The following is a 19785-nucleotide window of genomic DNA, read 5'->3' as shown; positions in this document are numbered from 1 at the left end:
ATCCACGCTAACACCCTACCCCCAACTCCATGTCCCCTGACCTTCTGCAATAACCTCGTGAGGTACCTTGTCAAACGCCTTCTGAAAATCAAGACCGACCACATCCACCGGCTCTCCTCTATCCACCGCCCTAGACACATCCTCATAGGACTCCAATAAATTTGTCAGACACGACTTCCCCTTAACGAAACCGTGCTGCGTCTGCTCTATCAAGCAATTCCCCTCAAGATGCCTCACTATTTCCTCCTTGATCACGAATTCTAACATTTTACCTACAACAGACGTTAAACTAACCGGCCTATAATTCCCTGCCTTTTGCCTGCCACCCTTCTTAAACAACGGCGTAACATTAGCCGTTTTCCAATCTTCCGGCACTTCCCCGGAATCCAGCGACGTCTGGAAAATAACCACCAAGACATCCACTATCACCTCCGCCATTTCTTTCAGAACCCTCGGATGCATTCCATCCGGTCCTGGGAACTTGTCCACAATCAGCCCCTCCAATCTGTCGAGCACCGCCTCTCTAGTAACAATAATGTCATTCAGGCCCTCCAGTCCTACCATCTTTCCATCGCTAACACCCGGCAAATTATTCACGTCCTCCTCCGTGAAGACCGAAACAAAAAAGTTATTCAAGGCCTCAGCCGTTTCCCCATCCCTTACCACTAAGTCCCCCCTCTCATCCTCTAAGGGTCCAACGTTCACCCTAGCCAGCCTCTTCCTTTTTATATATTTATAAAAACTCTTGCTATCCTTTTTTATATTAAGCGCTAGCCCCACTTCATAGTTTATCCTATCCTTCTTTATCAACTTCTTTGTCAATCTTTGTCCAATCTCTGAATCACAGCTTTGACAGTGAGTTTTGCCCCCCCGGCCCAGATGGCTGCATAATCCTTGCCAGCACTTTGAAATTTGCCCAGAGTGCTGTTTGATCAGGCTGGAAGAGGCATCTGGGAAAAATCAGTGAGTTTAACACAGCTTTCATCGCCTGCTCCAGCACTCTGTGCAATTTTGGGAAAAATCCATCCTTGGGAGTTTCCTTCAGCCTTCGCAGAAGCAAAGCCCAACCCGGACTTGGCCGTGTGAGTAGGTTAGGGACTCTCTCGGATAAGATTTTCCACATCTCTAGCACCTCAAATGGATGTGACGCTGGTTATGCTCGGGCCTGATGAAACCAGGTGCAGCAAGGAAGAATTGGGGTCCATCTGGAGGTCCAGCCAAGTGTAGCAGAAAACGAAATAGCAATCTTTTGCAGTAATATCTAAAAACTCTCTCTGACTATGGAAATCAACCAGCCAGCAAAAAGGACTGCAGCTGGAAAAAAATAACTGAAATCTCTCCACCCCATCACAGAATGATCCCCCTCTTCCCCAGCCCCTACACCCTCCCACCAACCCACTGCTCCAAAGCTCCCTAGGGTAAAGAATTCCAAAGATTCACCACCCACTGAGTGAAGAAATCCCTCCTCATCTCAGCTCTAGAAGACCTACCCCATACAATGAGGCTGTGTCGCCTGGACTTAGAGCCTTCTTCCTCCAGCCCCCAAGCCAGGAGAAGAATCCTTTCTGCATCTACCCAACAGATCCTATAAAAATTTTGAAGGTTGCAGTGAGAACATCTCTAACCTTGCTAAACTCTAATCTCTCTGAATTGGACAATTCCACTGTCCCTGGAATCAGTCTTCATTGCACTCCCATTAAGGTAAGTATAATCCTTTGTTGGGTAAGGAAACCAAAACTATTCACAATACTTTCGCTGCAGTCTCAACTGTATACAATTGTGGCAAGACATCTTTACTTCTGTACTAACATCATTGTAATGAGCAATAACTCGTTACTATGTTTATTTATTAGTGTCACAAGTTACATTAACACTGCAATGAAGTTACTGTGAAAATCCCCTAGTTGCCACATTCTGGCACCTGTTCGAATACACCGAGGGAGAATTTAGCAAGTCCAATGCACCCAACCATCACGTCTTTCGGGCTGTGGGAGGAAACCCACACAGACACGGGGAGAATGTGCAGAAACCACACAGACACGGGGAGAATGTGCAGAAACCACACAGTGACCCAAGCCTGGAATCAAATCCACGTCCCTAGCGCTGTGAGGCAGCAGTGCTAACCACTGTGTCACCATGCTGCCCCTAAGTTATGTTGATAAATGCCTGGGAAATAGAGTTAGTGGTGGGAATATCTAAAGTGGAAGAAAGAAAAATAATGCAGTGAACGTGGAGATGAGATGCTGCTGGCATAATGCTGCAATTAAATTGGCCCTAACTGTTGTTTATTGTGAAACAATATACACATTCTAAACGGGCTCTGAGGAAAGGAAAATGCCTGAACTGGTGGAGACTTTTCTCATGCCTGCAAGTAAAATCTTAGCGGTATTTTCTGAAAGCAGATTATTTTGGTGACGACAATTCTGCAACGTTCCACATTCACAATTGATTTCAGTGCCAGCACTAAACAAACAGTGACAGAATATGTGCTGCAGCGATCTATCAAAGTGTGTTAATAAATATAATTATTACTGGGGGAAAAGGTCGCACTGCATTCCAATCATGTTACAGACTGCCCATACCAAACAGATGTTAAAAACAAAACCCAGAGCAAATTGTACAAGTCAATGATGTTCAGGAGATATTTAGTTCAGGCCTGTACGGACTTGCACTAATGGAGCAATGGAATTGTCAAGTTTATGACTTCTGCAAAATTTCAACCTGAGGACTCGGAACTCCCGAAGCTGCTACACTTTATTACATATACAGAGATCTAAGTGATTTGAGTTATCTTCACAAGCCTTTGTTTCAATATTTATGTTGAATATTGTTTCTTGTTCCTATAGTTCTCCAGAGTTGACCCGCTTTTGTTTATATTGGACTGATCGCCACTTTGCACTTCAAAAACTGCAGATGAAGGGATAAATCTGAATCATTACAATTGTGAAACTGACTGCAACGCTACACGTTCAAAAAGAACACACTGGCTGAACAATGCCATTCATGTTCAAATCTTTCACCTTTTCTTATTGGTCATGATCCTTTACATAATCAGCTGTACCTCTCATTTCCATTGGTGGTTTATTTTCCCAGTCACACCATCCATCTCGACCTGACCCATCTTTGAACCCTTGCTTGGATTTTTTGCTGTCTCTGGCAGTCTGACCTTTCTCTCCTGGAAGTGCTCACCTGGATGTTTCGCACTTGGCTGCTCCAATCACCACCTTCTGTCAGCGTCAACCTAGGAGGGTTGGGTTAGCTCAGTTTTTGCCTTTTGAGTAAGCACTTCACAGAATAGAATTAAATCCCTACAGTACAGAAGGAGGCCATTTGGCCCATTGAGTCTGCACTGACTCTTTGACAGAGCATCTTACCCAGGCCCACCCCCACCCCTCCCCCCATATCCCAATATATTTACCCCTTTAATCCCCTTAACCTACACATCTGGAGACACTAAGGGACAATTTAGTGTGGTCAGTCCACCTAACCTGCACATCTTTGGACTTTCAATCTTTATATATTAATTGAAGACATCCACAGGCCCTTACTTCAGGACATCTGATGCAATTAAATATTTAGATATACTTAACCTTTATAAGCAGGATCAGCAAAAGGTTTAACAAAATAAAAACATAAAAGATAGGAGCAGGAGGAGAACATTTGATCCTTGAAGTCTGCTCCACCATTCGTCACGAGCATGGCTGATAATCCGACTCAATAGCCTAATCCTGCTTTTTCCCCAGAACCTTTGATCCCATTCACCCCACATGCTATATCAAGCCGCCTCTCGAATACATTCGATGTTTTGGCATCAACCACTTCCTGCGGTAGTGAATTCCACAGGCTCACCACTCTTTGGGTGAAGAAATGTCTCCTCACCTCCATCCTAAATGGTCTATCCTGAATCCTCAGACTGTGATTCCTGGTTCTGGAATCCCCCACCGTCGGGAATATCCTCCCTGCATCTACCCTGTCTAGTCCTGTGAGACAATGCTTTTAGAAAGGCATTTTATGTAACCTAATAACAGGTGCCCTTAGATAAAGTTATTCTTTTGTGATAAAGCAAATATGCTTTCAGAATGCAAGCTTTTAAACAGTTCTTTGTATATCAAACAATCAAGTTTAAATGCAACTATATAAGACTTCAACCTAGGTTGATACTAGGTGCAATAGTGAGTAAGTGCTGTATTCCTAGTGACTGACAGTTGAATGTCGCTAGGTTAAGGATCCACAGGCTGTCAAGTGTTACAATCTCGTGGCACCATTCAAAATGCCTACTGTTCTCCGCTTATCCTGAACAATATTTCTTCCTCAGCCATTGCCATAAAGGCAGATGAACTAAGATGAATCTGTTTTGCTGTTTAGGGGATCTTGCTGTGTAAAAAATGGCTGCAGCATTGCCCTCCACAACCAGCATTATCTGGGAAGGTGTTTCTGACAGGTGAGGTAAGGCACTACATAAATTTAAGTCTCTTGCTTTGCACAGCAGAACTTTGTCTCGCTACATAAACAATGTCTTGAACTGAGTCTAGGAAATTTGCTGCCGACGCTTTAAGATGTGCTCAATAATACTAAACGAACTTGTACAAAGTCGTGTCGAAGCGACTTGAAGAGATTTCAAGGTTCTCTGGGTACAGCTGCAGATTGTGAGATTGATAAATAGGGATTACCCTTCAGTTCATTCACTCACCATCCTGCCAGAACCCATCCAACTTCAAACACGGCATTGGCAGAAATATTTGAACATAAATATAATTATGGCCCCAGTAGCCTTAATTCGACTGCGTCATTGTTCACACATTGCTGATGCCTTGATATGTGTGAAATCCCTCCTGGAAAATGATGTGTCGAGCCTCGCTCATTCATAGCTAAATGGTGTTGCATGCTTGCTTTAATGGACATTACTACATAAAGAAAGAATTTTGAACATTTCAAGACAGCAGGCATGTGAAGACTAATGCTGGAGAACTATAATTATTTGGGGGCAATAGACATTATTTATGACCGCATTTTAATGACGCATGTTAACTTAATTGTTGTTTTTGCTATAACAGCACGTTACTTCATTGCTACCACAACACTCATTGTCTGGGTCCTTGCCTACTGCTAGTTCAGAATTAAAAATTGTGGACAATTGTTTTCTGATGTACTTTAACAGTGAACGAGAGCATGAAAAATATACCCTTAATGACTGGCACTGACAGCTTAAGAGAATGTCATGTGGCTGGAAGTTACAGGTTAACAAACTATTCATCAAAAACTGGGGCAGCGCAACTGGGCCTGACCCCATCATCTTACGCTACAGTGTATTTTGCAAAGTGTGCTATTGGGTTATGGTGAGGAACTTGAACACCGGATGGTTCATTTTCCATGACAGGGTATAGAAATTGCAGTCAATCATAGTTCCTCTCCTGTCTCCATATCAACCAATTCATCACAAGCCAAAGTTTGAACCCTGAAGTGACATAGACTACACCTCTCAGATCCTACCTGCGAATGTGCTCCGGGAAATCGCTCTGCTGTTTCAAGATACAATCGCAAGCAACCTTATGAGAAAAAGGGTAGATTTCTTTGATGAATTTGCTGGGAGTGGTTCAACAGCATGGCAGTTCCTACCACTGCCCCTTAGCATAGTTTACGCAATTTGATTTTGCGATCTGTTGATTAAACCTAATCAGATGTCAGATTTCAAAATTACTCAGATGTGGGGCTACCAGACATCAACTGAACACTTGAGGAATATTCAATCGTCTTTCTTTCCCATGCTTGCCTATTTTTCATTGACTATTTACTCCTCTGGTGAAGTAAAGCTCCACAGGGTGTCAGTCATTCCCTAGTAGCCATATCGATGATCACTGGGCTTGCTAACAACCTTCCTGGTTAATGGACGAGGCCTCCTGCATGGCCTTTGGAATGAAAAAGTTTTCAATCTCATAAACTAAACGATATGGCACATTAATTCAGAACTATAAAATCTCAAACACTGCTTTTAGTGACGTGCTATCAGTATGGTTTCTGGTGTTCATTAACTCTTAGCACCCTGACCTTTAGATAACTTGCTAACAAGAGTAACATTAGGAAGCAGTCTCTTATAAAAATGCCTTTGTATTTTTTAAACATAAACATCATTTCCTATTGCTGGTGCCTGCAGGAATTCAGCAAAGCAATGTACAGCCAGGTTTCCTGCTCTTCAAATAAACAAATAAAAATCCATCCCTCCAAGTCATATATGTCTATAAAATGATAAAAATCTATTTCTGTTTGCTTTCATGTTTGTAGATTTGCCAGGGTAATATAAATTGCATTCTGCTTATTTACCTTTCCAAAGGGAAAAAGAGTTGGTGGCCCCATCACACAATTATGTGGCGTGGTGAGAATGAAATTTGAATCCTTGCCTTTGTGCTCTTTCCTTTGCCACTTTATTTAACCAATTCTTAAGTGTTAGCCTGGCCTCTGTCACAAGCTCAGAGTAAAAAGATTTTTCCCACTGTCTGTCCAAAAATCCTTCCATTTACTTTTTTTCCCCCACATTTTGTAAACTCTAGCTCATTTGGAACTGGGCTTCAGTTTCATAGAATAGAATCCCTACATTACAGAAGGAGGCCATTTGGCCCATCAAGTCTGTACCGACCATTATCCTACCCGGGCCATAGCGCTGTAACCCCATATATTTACCCTGCTAATTCCCCTTACACTGGGGCCAATTTTAGCACGGCCAATCGACCTATCCCACACATTTTCCCCATCACCTAACTTGACAATGACCTACACCAGCACCCAGTTTCCCAATGTCTCCCAAGTTCAAATTCTCACTCCGGTGTCCAAAACCCTTCATGAATGCACCCTTCCCTATTTCAACAACTCCTATTTTAAACCGACCAGGCCATCTCCATAACTCTCCATTTCCAGTATCTCCCTTTTTCATCACCAAACATTCAAAGCTGTGGCTTTAACCGTCTTAGTTCTTAATCTGCTAGAGTGACGTGATTTTTCAATGAATGAACATTGTGCACTGATTAAATGCAGGATAAAACACCCACGGCTTAAATCTACCATTTTTAATTGTAGCAGTATAATTTTGTTTATACACAGCTGCTGTAATCCTGAAAGATGCAGAAGGCATAAAGGATGGGTGCTGAACTTGAAGTAAGAATTCAATGGTCAAGATGGACAGCAATTGAATTTGTAAGAAATTCAGGTTTTTGTTGAATGTGGGCAATTCTTATGCATGTGCTTTTAAGAATATGCTGACAAGCACAGTGCTGTGTTTCTTTACAGTCATATGAACATATGAATTAGGAGCAAGAGCAGGCCATTCGGCCCCTCGAACCAGCTCTGCCATTCAATAAGATCCTGGCTGATCTGATGGTAAGCTCAACTCCACATTCCCTCCTAACCCCAATAATCTTTCATCCCTTTGCTTATCAAGAATCTATCCAGCTCTGCCTTCAAAATATTTAAAGATTCTGCTTCCACTGCCTTTTGTGGAAAAGAGTTCCACAGACTCATGACCTACTTAGAGAAAAAAACATTTCCTCACCTCTGTCTTAAAAGAGCAATCCTTTATTTTTCATACCAACATTTTTTGTGTGTTTTTTATGTTGACACCAATAGATACCATGATATCTAGTGAAATATTTATTTCTCTGCTGTTCCTGTATGAGGTTGAACCTGTCTGTATTGCTTGGTTAGCTACTTGAAGGAATATGGCCAACTCCTCTTGCTGAGTGTGGCGTCAAGAGACAGCTGCCACTAGTTTTTTTTTAATTTATTCATTTGTGGGACATGGGCGTCACTGACTGGCCAACATTTATTGCCCATCCCTATTTACCCTTGAGAAGGTGGTGGTGAGTTGCCCTCTTGAAACGCTGCAGTCCATGTGGGTTGACCCATAAGTGCCGTAAGGGAGGGATTTCCAAGATTTTGATCCAGCGACTGCAAAGGAATAGCGCAAGGATATTTTGGCCTCGGAGGGAGTGCAGAGGAGGTTCACTAGGCTGATACCGGATATGAGGGGGTTGGACTATGAAGAGAGACTAAATACACTGGGTCTGTACTCGTTGGAGTTTAGAAGGATGAGGGAGGATCTTATAGAGACACATAAGATAATGAAAGGGATGGATAGGGTAGAGGTAGAGAGATTCTTCCCACTCAGAAAGGACAGCAGGACTAGAGGGCACAGCCTCAAGATGGTGGGGGGGGGGGGGGGGGGGGGCGCGTTTAGAACACTGTTGAGGAGGAACTTCTTCACTCAAAGGGTGGTGAATCTCTGGAATTCTCTGCCCGTTGAAGTGGTGGAGGCTCCCTCGCTAAATATATTTAAGTCACGGGTAGATAGATTTTTGACAGACAAGGGAATTAAGGGTTATGGGGAGAGAGCGGGAATGTGGAACTGATCCACTTCATATCAGCCATGATCTTATTGAATGGCGTGGCAGGCTCGAAGGGTGAGATGGCCTACTCCTGATCCTATTTCTTACGGCGATATATTTCCAAGTCAGGATGGTGAGTGGCTTGGAGGGGAAGTTGCAGGTGTGGTGTTCCCTTGTAACTGTTGCCCTCGTCTTTCTAGAAGGAAGTGGTTGTGGGTTTGGAAGATGCTGTCTAAGGATCCTTGGTGAGTTGCTGCAATGCACCTTGTAGGTAGTATGCACTGCAAGATGAGTGAGGCGAATGAGGAGAACAAAGCCAGAGTCTAAGCAAGGAAGAGTTCTGGGGGTTGGGGAGAAAAATGCAGAGATGGGAAGCCGTGAAAAGATTTAAAGACAAGGATGAGCGTTTTGAGGATATGCATTGAATTGGATGGCATGGTTGCAAACAATCTGGTGAAGACCCAAGCAAAAACTGGGGAGAAGAATGACAATTTGAGCTGAAGATGTTGGCCTGAATTTTCTGGCGGTTTCTGCCCTGCCTTCACTGCAGGCATGGACGGAGAATTTAGTGCTCAGCCAATCCCTGCTCACTGCTGTGGGACCAGAGAAATCTGCCGGTGTGAACGACCAGAAAATTCCCGCCGTTGTCTTTGGTTTTTCCAATGTTTAACTGGAGGGATCTTATAGAAACGTTCAAAATTATAAAGGATAAAGATAAGGTAGAAGCAGGGAGGTTGTTTCCACTGACAGGTGAAACCAGAACTAGGGGGCATAGCTTCAAAATAGGGGGGAACAGATTTAGGACTGATTTGAGGAGGCATTTCTTCACCCAAAGTGTTGTGAATCTGTGGAATTTCTTGCCCACTGAACCAGTAGAGACTACCTCATTGAAGAAAAAACAAAGAAAATTACAGCGCAGGAACAGGCCCTTTGGCCCTCCAAGCCTGCATTGATCATGTTGCACAACTTAACTAAAACCTCCTACCCTTCTGGGACTATAACCCTCTATTCCTATCCGAGTCATATATTTGTCAAGATGCCCCTTAAAAGTCATCATCATATCTGCTTCCAATACCTCTCCCGGCAACAAGTTCCAGGCACCCACCACCCTCTGTGTAAAACATCTGCCTCGTACATCTCCTGGGTTAGTAAGTTCGCCGACGATACGAAGATTGGTGGTGTTGTGGATAGTCTGGAGGGATGTCAGAAGTTGCAGCGTGACATAGATAGGGTGCAAGATTGGGCGGAGAAGTGGCAGATGGACTTCAACGCGGATAAACGTGTAGTGGTCCATTATGACAGGATCAATGGGATGCAGGAGTACAATATCAAGGGTAGGAGTCTTAGCTGGGTTGAAGAGCAGAAGGATCTTGGGGTCCGGGTCCATGGGACTCTTAAATCAGCCTCGCAGGTGGAGGATGTGGTCAAGAAGGCGTATGGTGTACTGGCCTTCATTAATCGAAGGATTGAGTTTAGGAGTTGGGAGTTAATGCTGCAACTTTACAGGACCCTTGTCAGACCCCACTTGGAGTACTGTGCGCAGTTCTGATCGCCTCACTACAGGAAGGATGTGGAAGCTATTGAGAGGGTGCAGAGGAGATTAACAAGGATGTTGCCTGGATTGGGAGGCATGCCTTATGAGGATAGGTTGAGGGAGCTAGGTCTCTTCTCCCTGGAGAGACGAAGGTCGAGAGGCGACCTGATAGAGGTTTATAAAATGTTGAGAGGAATAGATAGGGTGGATTCTCAGAGGCTTTTTCCCAGGGCTGAAACGGTCACTACAAGAGGACACAGGTTTAAGGTGCTGGGAAGCAAGTACAGAGGAGGTGTTAGGGGTAAGTTTTTCACTCAGAGGGTGGTGAGTGAGTGGAATCAGCTGTCGTCGGTGGTGGTAGAGGCGAACTCGCTGGGGTCTTTTAAAAGACTTCTGGATGAGTGTATGGGATCTAATGGCATTGGGAGTTACAGATAGTTCTATGGCTTGGTAGGTATAGATGTGATCGGCGCAACTTGTGGGCCGAAGGGCCTGTTTGTGCTGTAGTGTTCTATGTTTTATGTTTAAACCTTGTCCCTTGCACTTTAAACTTACGTCCCCTAATAATTGACTCTTCCACCCTGGGAAAAAGCTTCTGACTATCCACTCTGTCATGCCTCTTGTAATCTTGTAGACTTCTATCAGGTCACTCCTCAACCTCCGTCATTCCAGTGAGAACAAACCAAGTTTCTCCAACCCCTCTTCATAGGCCTCCACACCAGGCAACATCCTGGTAAATCTTCACCCTCTTTAAAGCCTCTACTTCCTTCTGGTAGTGTGGCGACCACAATTGAACACGATATTTCCAAATGTGGCCTAACTAAGGTTCTATAAAGCTGCAACATGAATGTTTTTAAGGCAAAGATAAATTTTTGAACAGTAAAGGAATTAAGGGCTACGGTGAGCGGGCAGGTAAATGGAGCTGAGTCTAAAAAACGATCGGCCATGATCTCATTGAATGGCAGAGCAAGAGTTGATGGCCTACTCTTTCTCCTAGTTCTGAGGTTTAACCCCCATATTTAACACTTATGTAAATTATTTATTAATGTTTAAAAATGTTGCTGTTCTGCTGTTTCTCTGCTCTCTCTTTCTCTTTCAGCTAGCTGGAATCTCTGCCCTGATATGGTGCAAACACCTTCTCAGATTGCTATTTGTTGGGATTCTGAAGTCATTTGTTAATTTATCAGATCCAAATTTAAACGTTTTAACGTCTTTCCTGAATCGTGTTGCTGCAGCGCCAACTTGCAGTCTTAATTCAGAAAAAGATCAGACATTACAAACACAGGACACATTGAGGGCATTTGCAAACCGGGAGGAAGCTCTGTACATAAATAAAGGGAGCACTAAAGTTCCACAAACTTTGCCACATAAAATAATGGTGTGTTATTGCTGGGGAGTTCACAGAAAAAAGAAATAAATGTATGATGCCTGCATGTCTCTAAATTTGAGCAAATTACAGACTTTTACTCCTCAGGGACTCATTTTATTACATCACGGTATACTTTGTGTGAGAAAGTGTCATCCGGAAAGTTCCATCAGTATATCTTTCAAGTTCTCACAACCACCGGAGTTCATACTAAGATTCGCCATCAAAAAGGTTGAGACCCTGCAAGGATCATGCAAGCTGCAAACTTTATTTTCCATGCATGCTACATGTTCTGAAGTAAACTGATCTAACAGGTAGCTGATAAATACTGGAAGAACTCAGCAGGTCTAGCAGCATCTGTGGAGGGAGAAAGCAGAGGCAGGATTTTTCGGCCGCACTTGACCCAAGGCCAGGAAATCCTGCCCGAGGTCAACTGACCCTTGCATGGTCTGTGTCCCCGCCCGCTACGATTCCCATGGCAGGCGGGATGGGAAAATTCCGCCCAATGTTTCAAGTCCGTATGACTAGCTAAGGGTTGGAGGTTGGAGAAACTTGGTTTGTTCTCACTGGAATGACAGAGGTTGAGGGGCAACCTGATAGAAGCCTACAAGATTCTGATGGGCATGGACAGAGTGGATAGTCAGAAGCTTTGTCCTAGGGTGGAAGAGTCAATTACTGGGGGGCATCGGTTTAAGGTGCGAGGGGCAATGTTTAAGGGAGATGTAGGAGGCAAGTTTTTTTTACACAGTGGTTGGTGGGTGACTGGAACTCACTCAGGGGAGCTAGTGGAAGCAGATACAATAGTGACTTTTAAGGGGCGTCTGGACAACTACATGAATAGGATGGGATTAGAGGGATATGGTACCCAGAAGGGTGGGGATTTTAGTTCACACGGGCAGCATGGTCGGTGCAGGCTTGGAGGGCCAAAGGGCCTGTTCCTGCGCTGTAATTTTCTTTGTTAACTCTATTTTCTGTCATGTAAACATACATACGAACGTACAAGCTAAGAGCAGGAGTAGGCCACTTGGCCCCTCGGGCCTGCTCTGCCATTCAATATGATCCTGGCTGATCAGCTTGTAACCTAACTTCAGGTTTCTGCCTACCCCCAATAACCTTTCACTCCCTTGTTTTTCAAGAATCCGTCCAGCTCTCTGTCTATGATTTCCTCTCGCCACAGGTGCTGCCAGAACAGCTGAGTTTTTCCAGCACTTTCTGTTTTTATTTCTGACTTTTAGCTCCCGCAGTATTTTGTTTTTATCTAACTGATAAACTCTACTGCTTATTACTGCCCCAAGTGGCTCCAATATGTAAATTAAATGGGCTGAACTCACTTTCAAAGTCAGTTTTGAAATTTCTAAAGTCACAAATGTCAAAATTAACATTGACTCTGCTTTTGTGCTATGGCAGATGTACAGGTGCTGCAGTGTAATGACCAGGATTCTCCAGCCTCACTCGCCCCACCCCCACCCAACCACCGCTGTCCGAATTTGGTGTCAGCCAAATCTCCACTCACAGGCGAGGTTGGAGAATTCCAGCCAATATTTCCTCGGAGGCGGTCAATCTGTGGACTTGTCAGTTCTGCAATATAAATCTTCCAACTCCCAAAGCCACAACAATGTTCCGCCAATTCTCATTTGCCAAATCCATGCTATCCACAATCCCATGTTTCAGCCTCTCCAATCAGGTCCCAGCATTGAAATGGCTGCATATCAAAGTCACAAATTGCACTTTATGACTCTCGTCCACTACCCTCCCAATTCTCCTCAACCTCTCTACAATCTCTGACCATGTCACTCTCCTCCAGTACCTCCCGTCTGTTCACCAGGGGTGTGGGACTGCACTCACCAGATTCCACTTATATCTGCTCGGTTGTAGCCAGAGACATCTCCCACAAATGCTTCTCTTTCCAACGGTTCTCTCCCAGCTGTTCCATGCAGACCTCCAAGAATCTATCCTTGCCCTCGTACCATCTCTTACCTGTAAGCTACCCCTCGGCAAAGTCATCTACAGTGTAACTTTACACGTGACTAATGCGCAGTTCCAGCTCAACGTCCTCTCTCTAAGCTCCACTGCTGCCTCTGACTTATGAGATTTCTTGTCTAACATCAAGGCCTAAATTTTATTGTCCTGCCTGCCATGGGAATTGGAGCGAGCGAGGGGAGGACCATGGAAAAGTCCATTGACCTCGAGTGGGGTTTTATGGTTTCGAGACAAGTCAGGCCATAAAATCCTGCCCCTAGTCACAGATTAATCACAATGTCTTCCAACTAAAAATTATGAATCTTTTGCCCTCCACGTAATGCTATCCCTGTTCCCTCACCAGTCATTCCATCTTGCTACTTGGTCACTGTGTAAGGCTGTCTCAGAATGCTTGCAACCTTGTGTGCTTTTTGACCTCGACCCGACCTTCCAAACTCATATTTGGCTTTTGTCTTCAGCCACCTTGGCTCTCAGCTCTAACTCCCTCCCCAAACCCTCTGCATCCCCATCTCTCCCTCCTTTTGTTTTGAAGATTTCTGATTGCGGTACATTCCTGCAAACTGCTTTGACATATTTTCCTACTTTAAAGCCAATGGTTAAATGTAAGCTGTTGCTATTTGATACTTTCATAATGGTCTCATTCAATAATCATTATGGTTTGAATAAGAAACCAAAGTAATTCTTAGAATTTCAGTTTTCCGATTTGATTTGATCCAACTTGGAACAAACCCGTGAGGCCAAAGAAAGTAAACTGAGGAATAATATCATTTACATTTCCAATTACACATTGCTTTCTTTTCCAAATTCTGAGCAAATTAAATTAACTTTGATCTTCACTTGAATACAGAGGGATGTTTCCAAAAATGGTGTGCTGACATGGAAGTACAGTCCGACCTGCCTATTGGCGGTTATTCTTGGTCGATGTTAAAGATCCCATGGCACTGTTACATGAAGATTTTTCCTTGTGCCCCGCTCAACATTCTTTCCTCCAGTCAACACCGCTAAAACAGATAGTTGGCCATCTGTCTCATTCCAATTTGCCAAAATGCAGGAGGCAACTTGTGTACATAAGGGCCAAAATTCTCCTGCCATTCACACCCTGCCAATACGAGCCAGGATGGAGAATTTGGCGCTCAGCCAAACCTCCAGTCATTGCAGCAGAGCAAGAGAATCGCACTGGAGCGAACGATTGGAAAATTCTGGCTCTTATGTACACAAGTTGCCTCTTGCATTTTCTCCTACATTTTGCAGTGCCTTCATTTCAAAGTAATCCAATATCTGTCCCAAGAGCACAAATAGGCTATTATATGAATAGAAAAATCTATCTCTTTGAAAATATTTATTATTTATTGGAGTTTAAACATAGGGAGGTTTTGTTGCAATTGTATAAGGTGTTGGTGAGGCCTTGCCTGAAATATTATGCACAGTTTTAGAGCATAGAACACTACAGCACAAACAGGCCCTTCAGCCCACAAGTTGCACTGGGCCCACAAGTTGTGCTGTTTTGACCCTCTTACTTTGGGAAGGTGATCGTAACATTGAAGGCAGTCCAAAGGAGATTCACCAGGTTAATTCCTGGGATGAGAGGGTTGTCCTATCAAGAGAGATTAATTTGTCTGGGTCTGTATCATTGGAGTTTAGAAGAGTGAGAGGTGACCTTATTCACAAATACAAAATCCTGAGGAGGCTTGACAGAGATGTTTTCATGAGTGGGAGAGCCTCAAACAAGGGGACATAGCTACAAGATAAAGGACTGGTCATTTAAAACTGAGCTGTGTAGAAATTTCTTGTCACAAAGGGTGGTGAATCTCTGGAATTCTCTGCTGTAAAAGATGATGGAGGCTGGATCATTAGAAGTATTTAAAATGGAGGTGGATAAATATTTGATAGATTGAGGAATAAAGGCCTATGGGGAAATGGCTCAGAAAAGGAGTTTAGATCAGCCATGATTGTATTGAATAGTAGAGCAGGCTAGAAGAGGCTGGTGGCCAACTCCTGCTTCTAATTTTTGTGTTCATAAAATAATTTTGAGAATACATCAGGTGGCCTACATCAGTCTTTGGTTTTTTATTAAGCTGATTTGGGATTTTATTTTATCACTGGTAGCCATTGAAACACCAAGATTTGAATTGATAATTTGTGCGGTATAAGCTGTTATTTTACTATTGTGAGTATGCTTGAGAGATAAACTTTTGGGATTTACCATAATAATGTTTTTATGAGGAACTTAACACTTTAGTCTGAGAGGAACCATCCATTTTCATATATGTGAATGATATCTTGTGCATGTTCAAGGATTTTGGAGAATGAAAGATAGAATTTAGAAAACACAACCACTGAACTAAACCCAGAAAAATAAATTGTTCTGGTTATCTGTTGTATACTCAAGGTACCTATTGAATCCTGTAGTTGCAGTGAAGCCATGATTCTACTCAGCATTAGCCTGTCTCTGCGCACATGCCTGTCTCTCTCGATGAAGGAGCAGCACTCTGAAAGCTCATGATTCCAAATAAACCTGTTGGACTTTAACCTGGTGTATTGAGATTTCGTACTGTGTCTATGTTTGTCAGTGTGACAGAGATTTGGCTTGCCCAGCCAAACCTACAATGACATGACAAGTCACAATGTTCACAAATGCTGACTTACTGACTGGTTCCCTGATGTGCAACTTCATCTCAGTCTCTGCTTTCGTGACGCAGGATGACAACACTTGTGCAAAATTCACTTTGATTGTTGCTTCCAGATTGAGCTCATTTTACCATAAAGCAACTATCACAAAGAGAAAAAGCTGGTTGCTTTGTGCTCTAGAAACCCTCTAGCAATATACCTTTATATTGACTAAAACAATGGCCCAACAAGAGAAGCACAACCTTTACAAATCAATTAAACACTTGGAAAGCCTGGTACCTGTAAAGCATATTTTTTTCACCAGAGGCAGTGGAACAACTCCTTTCTGATACAGTCCTATATGTAGGGAGAATATTGCATGAATGAACTTACACAATAAAAAAGTGTAAACTTGGAAATGTGACATGATTACGAGGAAGATTAACAGATTCAGTGCAGATTGAGGAAAAATAGGAAGAACAGTGTGATGGAGTAAAATAAATAAAACTGGATGTGTAATTAGAACAGAATAGCAAAACAAAATTGAAACAAAACCAAAGAAATGAGAAAAAAAGATAACTGTGTCAGAGAAACAAACAGCTGGGAGGATAAATCTCAAATTTGCATTGGTGTCTTTCCACGTACAGATGTTTAGTGCATACAAAAATCTTTGGAAGCAGAGTATTTTTATTACCACAAAGCTGTATTTTCCTCCTGCTTTCAAAACCAGGAGTTATATGTTTTTTTTAATTGATTGTGATCACTCTGGATGAGAATGGCAGATGGTATAATTTTGTTGTGAGCAGTAGAATTTGGTAGCGCAAAGAATGGAAAACGACCCAGTTGTAATGTCTGTAATATTACACTCTTCTCAAGCAGTGAATGGCCCATTTTACTCGTCGAAATGGTACAAATTTAGAATGTTGCTGTTGAATGCAGAAATTTTGAGAAATGGATCAGTGGCAAATTTGTGAAGATGGTGTCACTGATTTACTCGTAAAGGTTCCTTATTGGCTACATTATGGGGAAATAGGATGATCTATGTGGCCCATAGCACAACCTTGAGGCAAACTTCATGGTAATGCATTGACAAACATGTGAACCCAATGTTGGTAATTTTTGAAGAGTAAAATGAGCTGAATCTGAAGGGCAACAATCAAGGTGAATTAAACAACAACCTAATATAACCACCACACCAGTACTTAATCATACAGTAACAACAACTCCCTCGCAATAAGAATGGAGTCCATTATAAGTTATCAGTAACCTTCCGAGATCCACCTTTTCGGGGATTTCAGCTTCAGGATTTCACCTCTTAGAGTTACGTCTTCTGGGATTACGAACAGTTCACCCAGTTACTTCCAAGGTTCCACCTCTCAGGGCCAAACCCTCCGGTGTTACACCTTCCTGGATTGTACCTTCCTGGGTTACGCCTTCTAGAGCACGCAAGTCTCAACTAGAACATTAGCTCTTGCACAAGTCCCAGCCGGGACAATACATGGGTCATAAACAGCACAGATGGAAACACAATGTTGGCAATTTTGAAGCGTTGGAATGATACCAAAATGACATGGAAAGGTGAGATAAATATATTACTATAAAACGTACAAGACGTACATGGAAAATAAATTAAATGTTACAGATACGGGTTAAAATGTTGTATAAAAATAATGTTGACAAAATATAGCAAGCAAAGTGGTACAAGTGAAAATAACAGGCGAATGTAAGTTGTGTTCAAAGTACCAAAGAGAACTGACTGCAAGCAAGAATTTTCAGCAAGAAAATTGTCCTATCTTTGCAATGTTTTTAGTTTTAAGGTACAACTCACAAATAGAAGGAAGTCAAGTAGTACAGCAGATTATAAACTCTCTTAGGAAAACTCTTTAGCTGGACCATGAAGTGAAAATCATTGACTTTCAAAGCCGTTGGGATTGAGGAGACTGGGTCAACAATTATGTGCCATATTAATCACCAACTCTATGATTTGTACGAACCAGTTCATGGACAGAGATGCTTAATAGGTTGCGTAATGACATTGCAATACAGGCACAGATGCTCTTTTGAGAATAGATTCTTTGACCTGCATATTCAGCACAGAGCCAGTTTCAAATGAAATATGGGTTGGAATTAAGGCTGTAGTGCAATAGCACTGGATCTCCAGCCCACACTCTATATGGCTCCATCTCTGGGGGCAGGAGATGAGTGAATTTGCAGTTACTGTCTTATTTGTGGTCTTGCAGCAAGGGAAACTAAATGCTTTTCAGTACATATTGGCACGTCAAGTCTGAGGGACGTGAATTGTAAGCAAGCACACTTACAATAAGCAAGAGAATACACACACGCACGCATGCACCGTGCGCATGCATGCACGCACTCACGCATATTTCATGTATAGTGGTACTGTCATCCAGAGACCCAGGGTATTGCTTAGGGGACTCAGGTTGGGAGGACAGCGCACAATTCTGGTCACCCTATTATAGGGAGGACATTATTAAACTAGAAAGAGTACAGAAAAGATTTACTCAGATGCTACCGGAACTTGATGGTTTGAGTTACAAGGAGAGGCTGGATAGATTGGGACTTTTTCCCCTGGAGCGTAGGAGGCTGAGGGGTGATCTTATAGAGGTCTACAAAATAATAAAGGACATAGATCAATTAGATAGTCAACATCTTTTCCCAAAGGTAGGGGAGTCTAAAACCAGAAGGCATAGATTTAAGGAGAGAGGAGATAGATATAAAAGGATGAGAGGGGCAATTTTTTCACAAAGAATGGTGAATGCCTGGAACAAGTTGCGAGAGGTAGTAATAGAGGTGGGTACAATTTTGTTCAGTAAAAAGCATTTAGACCGTTACATGGGTAAGGTGCGTATAGAGGGGTACGAGCAATTGGGACTAGCTTAGTGGTTAAAGCAAAAGAGGGCATGATGAAGTTGGGCCAAAGGGCCTGTTTCCATACTGTAAACCTCTGACTCTGAACAGTGTTTGAATCAAGGAACAGACCTTTTCTTAAAGTTGCTGGGCTTTTCCCTCTGTGTTGCTGACACCCTACACAGCCCTAGTGAAGGCAGCTGGGCTGAGAAGAATGATATGAGTGTGCTGGACTCACATTTACATGTGGCACTGGGATCTTCAAACCTGCCAGCTGACAGCAAGCGGATGAATTAGCTACTGACATGACTGGGATTTGGAGGGGAAGTCATCTGTGCATAATTAATGGGCTTTCAAGTGCAGATTCTGCCATGGGATCCTGCTACTCTGGCCAGCGGAAAAGGCATCGCTGGAGCCACCCATCTCTGCAATTGGTCTCAAACATAGAGAATTACACCCTCTGTCTATTTTGATACAGAATCCCTTTAAAGGAGCTGCCTTTTAATTTATCCTGCAACCTGTTAATTTAGTTCATTTGGTTCCCCAATAGAAGCACAGATATTTCATAATAAATATACAGAAATGTCAATAAGGAAGCACAAGAGCACTGAAGAAGTGGTAACACTTACAGAATGGATAAGAAGCCAAAACCGGGTGGGCAAAGTGAGGGGGGATACACCTCCAGCATGATGCCTGCCCACCCCCTTCTAATCTGCTCTTGTAGCCAAAGTATTTATGTGATCCATGTCAACCAGATCAGTGTCTGATCAGTGGTGATCCCCCCCCCCCCGCAAGGGATGACGATACTGGGGAATTCAGTGATAGTATTGTCTTTGAATGTCAAGGGGAGATGGTTGGACCCTCTTTTACTAGATGGTTATTATTCAACATGTGTGGCATGAATCTTACTTGTCAACTACAAGCCCAAGACTGAATGTTGTACAGCACCTCCTGCTTGCAAGAATGAACTGCTTTCTTATTTGAAATGGAACTGAACACTGAACAATGATCAGTGAACTGTCACCACTTTATTGTCACCACAAGTTTTACAATAGTTC

At 42.9% G+C, this 19785-nt stretch overlaps 1 long non-coding RNA gene across 2 annotated transcripts in view; it reads left to right on the top strand.

The window, feature by feature from the left end:
* Positions 1 to 15742, top strand: part of LOC145356489 (uncharacterized) — a 27864-nt gene extending 12122 nt beyond the window's left edge. Inside the window, exons 5-7 of one of the 2 annotated variants that reach the window (XR_013889149.1) lie at positions 4366 to 4441; positions 7093 to 7185; positions 15642 to 15742. This is a non-coding gene — a long non-coding RNA (uncharacterized LOC145356489). The remainder of the gene's footprint in view (positions 1 to 4365; positions 4442 to 7092; positions 7186 to 15641) is intronic. The other variant, XR_013889150.1, reaches the window with a different exon arrangement.
* Positions 15743 to 19785: the final 4043 nt, after the last annotated feature.

The sequence above is a fragment of the Carcharhinus amblyrhynchos genome, chromosome 21 (assembly GCF_965287045.1).
Source record: "Carcharhinus amblyrhynchos chromosome 21, sCarAmb.v2.hapA, whole genome shotgun sequence".
In the NCBI taxonomy this organism is placed as follows: Eukaryota; Metazoa; Chordata; class Chondrichthyes; order Carcharhiniformes; family Carcharhinidae; genus Carcharhinus; species Carcharhinus amblyrhynchos.
This window is presented reverse-complemented; position numbering and strand designations above follow the sequence as displayed.